The 9220-nt window shown below is 37.4% G+C and overlaps 1 long non-coding RNA gene across 2 annotated transcripts in view; it reads left to right on the top strand.

The window, feature by feature from the left end:
• The window catches only part of LOC135164578 (uncharacterized), a 173282-nt gene that overhangs the window by 148669 nt on the left and 15393 nt on the right, over positions 1-9220 (top strand). The window contains exon 6 of one of the 2 annotated variants that reach the window (XR_010299327.1): positions 8065-8465. The exons of the other annotated variant lie outside the window; for it this stretch is intronic. This is a non-coding gene — a long non-coding RNA (uncharacterized LOC135164578). Of the gene's footprint in view, positions 1-8064; positions 8466-9220 lie in introns of those variants that run through there. 2 annotated transcript variants of the gene reach the window in all.

The following is a 9220-nucleotide window of genomic DNA, read 5'->3' as shown; positions in this document are numbered from 1 at the left end:
GAATTTCAGAGACGGGCAGAGTCTTCATGATTTTTTTTCCAAATTTACCTCAGGATACATTTGAATCGAAAAAGTAGGAAGATCTTTTCGTGTGAAAGCCCACAATTAATGGTTGCTTACCATTGGGTGTCATTCATAAAAATGACGAGACAAAAATGCAACAAATATTGGAAGGGCAGAAGGAATTTTACATCAAAAGCAGTAATGGAGGGTTGCCATGGTTTAAGAATATCCAAGTATTTGTTAGATTTCCTTTTCGGCGACGTCCTTCTTAACGTTTCTAATTTGGAAACGGACCTCTTGTTTAAGTCCCATCGGACCCTAAGTTACCGAACACTTTGCGGTGGCTTTATCATTCAATCTTTGAAGGCTTAAATTTGATACTCCATTTTCAACCGTTAGACGAAAAGTCTCAACCCCGAAATGTTGAGAAAGTCGACTTTGAGAAAATATCATCAAATAATTGGGGAATTTGTATTTTCGATATTTATATCTGCGTTCAAATTTTGCTCATAAACAATCAATTGTTTACACTGGAAATCAGTTGAAGACTTTCGCTAAACTCTGGACTTCAAATAGAGATTCGTTACGAAATATAATGCATGATTATTTTTGATTTTTTTAAAGCAATTGAGCTGACAAATTTGGTGATTAGATATGTTCAGATTTATCGTTTGGATCGTACGAAATTCCAAGAGGCACTCGAAGCCTCAGTATCTCAGAGTAAAAAAATATTTCTAGTCGTGACAAATACATTGATTAGAGGCCACAACTGAATAATTAAAATGGTTCGACATATTGATGAAGAAAGGTTCGAGAAAAGAAAAATATTTTTGAAAAATCCAATCGTTTTCTTGAGAAAATCCCAAGAAAAATAGTAGTGTCTCCCAAATTCCGAGAAGTATTAACTACTTCTTCGTCACTAATGACTAGTAAAAATATCAATGGATTTGGGCATTTAAATTAGATTAGACTCTCACACTATTCCCAATGGCGCCACACCGTCACGTTTGAGACAGAGATTTAAAGATTTAAAATAATTCCTCAGTCTAATTTTGGGGGTGTAGAGTGGGGGTATACTTCAAAGGTACCGCCACTCAGTTGTGAGGTTTGAAACTAAAAATCGAAAGATCTTCAAAATTCACGATTGATAGGGAATTTTGCCAATTACTTTTTAATCTGCAGCTCACAATTTTTACACTAATGATCACATCAATCCACTACATTTTTCTAATAAATTAATTAATGAATTGAAATTGTTGTCAGTTGACACATATAATGACGTTTGAATCAACTCCACTCTGTTCGTTGAGTATTAAAAAAAAAAAAGTTGGAAAAACAAAATTGGAAAAAAGTCGTCATTGGTAATTTTTCTAATGAATTGAAATTTTAACTCAATAACATCTTCAGTAAATTGTTTGACTGATTCACAACAAAAACAAATGTCTCTGTGTTTGACAGTTTTCTCAGCTACTCTTTGAACCCTTAAACTCTGAAGAAACTAAAATGTTCACTAAATTTTTAAAATTATTATTCATTTAATTTCTCCATTTCCACCTACGACCACCGAATTAAAAATCTTCTCAACAATAACAGAACTTATTCTGTCTATCTCTTACAAAAAAAAAATACTAATGTTCTACCAACTTTAAGCAACAACTGTCATTGTTCTCCCTCCCCCACATTTGTCCCACTCTCACAATAAAATTGTTGCAAAAATCGTCTCAAGACTAACGCGGAAATAAAAGTCCAGGTCACCACCAGCCATGAACTCTTTCATTCAGATTAATGTTAAAAAATTATCATGATTCCATTTTTTTGACATCATTAACATCCTCGCAATGTAAAATAACCGTAACCATCAATAAAAAGTTTGTTGTGATAACATTTGGCATCATCCATTGCTCATCGCTGGTTTATTATCTCTATTCGTGTCAGAACAATCAATTGACTTATAATTTTTCCGTTTCGTATATTGTACCATCGATGCAACATAATGATAATTGCGTAGACTAGCGTAGAGAAGCAGCAAGGGAAGTTAGTGGATAGCCCTTGACACACTGAGTTACACAATTTCATTCATTACACGGAAAGCGACGCGACATCGTCGCAGCACGTCCGTTGTCTAAAGAGAGCGTTGTAACCGATGTAATGACAGGAATTCATATTCACATTCAAGAGGAGAATAAAAAATGCACAGACAATTGAAAAATATTATTCGAATTGTGTGTAGAATACCTGAAATTCCTGTGATCAATCACAAGATTCCACAGTGACAAAATGAAGATAAAAATCAAACGTGAGGTAATGATAAGAGAAACTTTCACCCCATACATTTGGGACTTTTTATCATGTGTTTTTAAAGGAAAAAATGTTCTTGAATTGAGAATATAGTGTTGTCTGGAATGAAGGATACGGTTGAAATATAGTCCTCGAATTCTCAGGATTTTTTCACTGCAGCGTATCATCTTAGTTTTTTCCAGCATTTTTTTTTATTTTTTTAGAGTGCTGGAACCCGAGAGTTGGGTTATTCACACTATTTGCATTTTACATTTTATGTACATTCAGTGTAAAGTATTGAGTATTTTAAATTTTTTAATTACAATCTTGTACACATATTTACATATCTCTTCGATTTTCCAACACTTCCTACGAAATAATTTTTCTTCCGCAAGTTTCTTATTTATTTATTTAGCTAAAGTGGTAGAGCGTACTGCGGATGATTTACACTATCAATATCTGAGAATTCGATACTTAAAAACCGTTGAATCCAGAGTATTTTAGTATCAATGTATAAAAAGTATTGGGATATCCTTCAGTCAGTCTCATGATACGCTACACTAGCAGACAGGTTTTTGGGCTTCCTGGGATAAAGAATGACTCCACTGGTTCGAGAATAAAATATTCTTCATTCAAAAAGATTTCCCAGAGATTCGTGAATGAAAAATATTTCCCTACCGTCCAGTGGTTAAAGGACGACGACAAAAATTTAGCCCCTATATCTTTAAAAAAGTCTCTTCTGGTTCGCGTTTCGTTAATAAAATTGGCGCCAAATATTTGTCCGCCTTCTGGAGTCCAATAAATTCTCCAAATTCTCAATCACACGGAGTCCCCGTAATTGGCTCTCCATTTATTTTCAAATTCACAATGAAAAAAACAGTTTTCGGCTCCAGCTTTTGAAAACTCCTAATCCAACCCCAAAAAGTATCGAACTTTTCATTGTGCGATTGAAGAATATTCTCCACAAGTGAATAGAACAATAATCGGTTCGTGATCGAAGAATGCGGATATTATTCCCGGATAATTCCAAGACATCCTTGTCCTTGATTGGAAAAAAAATTTATTCCAGTGAAAGTTCCGTTACGGTTCCATAAATAAAACCCACATTCTCATATCACCGATAATCTACCCATTTTTTAACCGATTAAAATTTTTCCCGGGAATAAATTCCGCCTTCTTGACTGAATCAATTCATCTTTTTTGGTGCCCAGGGGTGCGCATTATCCTAGAGACGGTATTGGAGACGCCGCGCGAGGAGTTGCCGCGCCCGAACGCGGTAACATAATATAACATTAATCACAAAATAAAATTCATCTTCCTATTAAATTCATGTACAAAATCGATCTCCGGAATAAACGCCTCCTAATTAAGAAAAAATCATCACTTGTCGTGATGTACTTCAAGAGATTTTTTATTTAATAAAATTGGCGGGGCACTACTTGGACACGCGGCATGCGCAACTCGGTCGCAATAGACGGGGGAATGGCCAGAGAATTGATAGTGGGGGAAATCAAGACCGCCGATACTACACTGTTGTTTTGCCGGTGTTCGTACTATAGGACTGAACAAGTTTAATTTTGCTCACGACCCACCTCCGGGGCACTTAGCACACCCTCAAGACCAAATCCAGAAGCGAGCCAAGGGCGGTGGCTCTATCGAGCATTTGAACAGTACAACCAGAACAATTATTTATTAAAATGAATAAAAGTTTATATTTAAATACCCCAAAATTTTTTCTCCATTTTGTTCGTATTAAATAAGCAATTTTTGCTCTTAATAAGTTTGTATGTGAATCGCATAATTTTTTTGCTGCAACTGAATCAATATTGGATTGATAATGATTAATTGTTGATTTGAGATGATTCATAGACTCGAATGGAGCCAGAGAATAATTATTAGGAGATGTCAGTGCATCACTTGTGCATCAAAAATCAACGGAAATATTTTTAGAGAACGGGAATCCTTCGAATGTCCTGTTTTCTGATTTGAATTCATACGCCCTTTTTCGTATTGTCAAGGTGCCAGGAATTCATTTAAAAATGCTTGAAAAGTAATTTTCCTAAATGTAGAAAACAAATCATTAGCGCCCTGGGAAAACGAGATAAAATGACTCACCTCCAAGTCTATTTTTCCAACAATATCTCCGAATCTAAGAGAGATGAGGAAATATTTATGATAACATTTGTTCTAGCGAGCGTTTTATGGTTTAAATAATAAAATAATTGTTATCGTTAGCCCTCGTAAGTGTAGTCATATCTAATGAAGACACACTGCAAGTGAGTGAACAATTTAGAAGTGAAGATTTGAACTGCTAAGCATTATTTCATCAATTTGTGAATGAATACTTTGATATTCATCTAAGTCAATGAGAGTTGCTCATTCCCGCCCTGACCGGCTCCAAAATATAAATGCAAGATCTGTCTTTACACTGTCACTGAATGTTATCGCCTTTCCTGGTTATATTAGTCATAAAAATTCGATTGGGTTTAAAAATCATACGCGCTCGATAGTGAATCCCTGAAGATTATTTGCATTCTCGTGGGATTTCTCATGCCGTTGACGTCATTCAAGCGAAAAAAAAATATCGCATGTTATCGGAGATCGTCTTACTGCATTGCATAGATCCCACTGTTGACTAAAAGATGCAAATAAAAAAAACAGGAATCTCACGATAGAGACGATACCTGACAGATTGGATTTGACTGGTGCCGAATACGGGGGCCCCGCATTTGCTGCGAAAAAAAAGGAAGCAGTCAGAAGCCAATCTGAAACTCGATAGTACTGAAAAATGATCCACTTTTTAGGGAGGAACCGGCAGTGTTTCGAGCCTTAAAACAGCACTAAAAAACAAGACGTAGAGATCAACAAGAATCAAATTTTGCGAGTTCATTCTTCGGATACATCGGATACTTTTCTCATCCTTGTAATTTGCTGATGACAGATATTTCACGACACAGGAAATATATAGGTAAAACATTTCCTGCTTCTCTCACCACTTTGTACACTGAGAGAAAAGATTTCTCATACCGAGACTATTTACTAACTGCAAGAAAATCTACTCGACGACTGTATGTTTTATGGAAATATTTATGGGAATTGATTGGTGGTGAGTAAATTAATTTGGCTAAAAAAATGTTTTTCTCAGTTTACAATCTGATTAATCTGCTGGGGGTGGACAAAAGCCGGAAGAACATGACAGATCGAATACGATAACATAAAACTTTAGAACTACCACAGGGATTTCCCCGAACATTCCCTAATTTTTATCCGAATCGCGTGACAAAAATCACAATATCGTCTCGTGAAAATTTGCCAGTCTAGAAATTAGTTCCGTAATTTTTCCTGAATATTTCTCTTCATCTGAAAGACCACAAGTCGATCCAAAATACTAGCATTGTGTGCCTCGCATTTCGTAAAACCACCGCACATGACGGAGTGCGATGGATGTGAGGTCATTATCATTATTTGTTTTTAATGAATATCCCTTATACTCTGCCCTCATCAAAAATCGGTTTGTACCTCTCGTATGCCAACTGAGTACACGAAATGTTCTCTCCTCGCCCCTTAGCCCCCTGTGGTGAATTCCGTGAAAGGTAAAGGAAAACCTCACTTGAGGGAAAAACATTTCCAGGTACAGTCGGTTCCTGTGAGCTGCCCGCTTGAGAAATAAAAGTATAAAATTTAAACTCACAATTTTTTGCCGCCTCAGTTGAGAATCGAACCCAAGCTTTCTGCAAGTCCAGGTAGAAAATGTTAGTACTTGCAAAACGAACCGTCTAAGACAAGCTTGATATCGCCAACACTGGGCCGACATTCGCCTAGGGTTAGCCAATGCTGGCTTATCCTCGGCCGACTGTCGGTCATTCCTCCCAGGGTAAAGGCAAAAACAAAAGGCGGGGAACATACATGATTATTTTGACTACTTTAATTAAATATCTGAGAAAATTAATTTTTTAAAGAGGACCTTTAACAAGAATTTCGGTTATTCTGAATATTCTTTTGTCCTCAATGCTTTGGGGAGGGGGAGGGGGGAACCTCAAGCGGTTTTACTTTTCCAAGTTTTCGCCGGATTCAGAGAGTGACAGACGCCTCCAGAGGGCCGACGGTTACCGCTCAGGGTCTTCCTGCCGCGTAAGACAAAACAACAAAATAAATATTCGCAACGAAAGCCCAATCGTAAAGACAAGGGTCTTGTAACCGTCCAGGCGGGCCTTCTGAAAACTTGGGATCCAAACAGGTAAGACGACCGGAGAATGAATAGAATCATAAAAATTTTATGATCTTCAATGGTCATATGAAGAGGAGTGTCTTTCTATTGTTGTACAGGTGTTTAAAAGTTTAAGAACTCTTCAAAGTTTTTCGACAGCATTGCGATGATTATTACGTTTTTAAAAATTTTTGCTGTCGATCAGAAATTGATGTCGAAAAGCAGAATGCGAAGAAAAAGAATTTAAACCCAAATTTCACCAGAAAATGTTCTAAAAATTGGCAAAAATTCGGCCATATAAGCCTTCAAATTTTATTACGACTATCAGTTCAGCTTTATTGCAAAGACCACGATAAATTTCACGGGAAAAAATATTGAATAATAATGAAGTATTAAGTATTTTTCCGTAATTGCAGAACTAAATGTCAATTAATATGTTGTTGGAATGTATAATGATACTGCTGTACACACAAGATTATCCTAAATAGCCTACAATTTATCCATTTTTATTTAACAACGGTTTAATTGCAATCTACCCCAATAACATCAAAATCTAATAAACTATTTAGGGCTAATTAAGTTTTTTTATGCGTCGACAATCGTTACCTGGGTTGTTAATATTACTGAAGGAAATTATCTTACATTCCTCCTCACATCTGCCTGACTCAGCAAGACATTGTCAACGTACAGAATTATTGCCTCGTTAAGTGTATTGCTTGCTATTTCCCAAGTTTTCCTATTGTTGACTCTTTCGTAAATAAATCGAATATATCCAATGCACAAGCATGAAATCTTTTATATTTCCAAATGAGGGTACGGTCCTCCCCTTTCTGGGATTTCCAGGCCTCGGTCATAAGAATTAAGCAGAGACAGACACACTGACCATTGCCCCCAACACTGGAGACTAGACTCCAATCTTCTGTGTCGCCATCCATATATTTAATGGAGATTAGGAGGCTACCATTTTCTTCAAATTTTCAAACAAATTTCTTCCCCAATGTCATTAATAATTTTCGAACCCAAAACGCATTGATCTTCACAATCACTTACTGAGGGTTAATGTGCCTTGATTCATGAAAACATCTGTCAATTGGAGTAGGAAATTTGTTCATAATTTGGAAACTTGATGGCATTATGCTATCGCTTCAGGTATCTGCCAACAAAATATTCCCGAAAAATGAGTTCGTCTAGTAAATTGTTCTATTTATCGCTAAATCAATAATTCTAAGTGATTGAATTTCGCTTTCCTCTAACGATTCAAATATTGTGTATGAATATAAGTCAAATAATAAATCATTTATTCGGAGAAATCCAATTTTTCCGTATCAATTTTGCAAAATTTCGTTAAAAATCGTCGAACTGACAACTCCGCATCATTAAGCGACTCGTCAGCCAATTTTTCCCGCAGCTTGTTCTACATGTACAACACTCAATAAAAAAACGTGTTAAACGTCCAGTAAAAAAAGTAATAATGGTTATTTTTTCAATTTTATCAGCATATAAATCTCTTTTCCTTTCTTTTCCACCTGAAGTCGACGATTTAAGAGTTCTTCTGAAGTTGAAGATTATCTTTCCAGATATGGTTGAGAGCTAAAGAGGCCCGGAACGAAGAGAAACGATGTGAGAGAAGGGCTGGGTGGTTAAAGGCAAGCCGACGATTAGTTTTCCGATGGTGGAAAATCACTTTAGACACCGAAGCAATTCTTCATTTCATTATTCCATCAGTTTTGCCCTCTTGTCCGCCTCACCCTAATTCCTCAACTACATCCGTCGAGTACTTCCACAGCGTAGAATCTAACCGGCATTGGTGAGTGTCGTTGGTCAGTTTCGTAAAATTTTTTTCCGGGCCCTCCTCTTCACTGTATTCTGTTGAAGTACGTCTGGAGTGCTCTACCTGATGATGCTTTAAACTTTAAATGGCCCCGTGACGGAAAATCCCCTCAGGATAATATCTCACCTTCACCGCAGGAAGAGCTGTAACTATCTGACAGAATATATCATGCGGCGATGGGGCCGTCTGTGGAGGTGGTCCATTTAGACTTAAAAAAACTAAAATAAAGGCATGAGGTGGAAGGACAAGAACTCGAGTGAGAACTACAGATTGTAGACTTTAGCCTGATGGATTATTCTGCGCGGATCGCTGACAGTCACGGTAACGGCATTCCATTGCCCAACAAGTCGTGGATCCATTTTACTGACTTCTGAGGAGCAAATGTCAATCGATAATCTTACGTCTCATTTTGTGGTGATGGGAAAATAAATGATGCGCATAAAATCCTGAAACAGGAGTTGTCGTGATGCGAAGAGTGGCATGGTCGATAGTCGGCCGAGGGTCGGCCAACATTGGGTGCGATTTTAATTTCAGCCTGAGCTGAATTCCCGCTCGCAAAACTGGGCAAAAATACTCCGCAAATTCCTGAAAATTCGTATTTCTCGTACCTCGTACTTCCATTTTCACAGAAAATTTCTCTCCCTGCGTGTGACGATCTTGATTCAGGTATTACCGTAGCAAATCCGCTCCGTTCGCCGATCCATTGGAATCCCAGCAATGAATGAAACGGTGAAGTGGTGGCGGGGTTGACGCTCCCGCAAACTGCTGATAATAATCGGAAGCGTACACACCTCCAGAGTGGCGTTTCGCCGAACAACTTCGAGTCAACCCCATATGTGTTTGTATGTATTGCATACGCACGTGCTCAAGACGCGACTGGAGATAGTGAAAGGTTGTACATG

Source organism: Diachasmimorpha longicaudata, chromosome 7 (genome assembly GCF_034640455.1).
Source record: "Diachasmimorpha longicaudata isolate KC_UGA_2023 chromosome 7, iyDiaLong2, whole genome shotgun sequence".
NCBI classification, from domain to species: Eukaryota; Metazoa; Arthropoda; class Insecta; order Hymenoptera; family Braconidae; genus Diachasmimorpha; species Diachasmimorpha longicaudata.
This window is presented reverse-complemented; position numbering and strand designations above follow the sequence as displayed.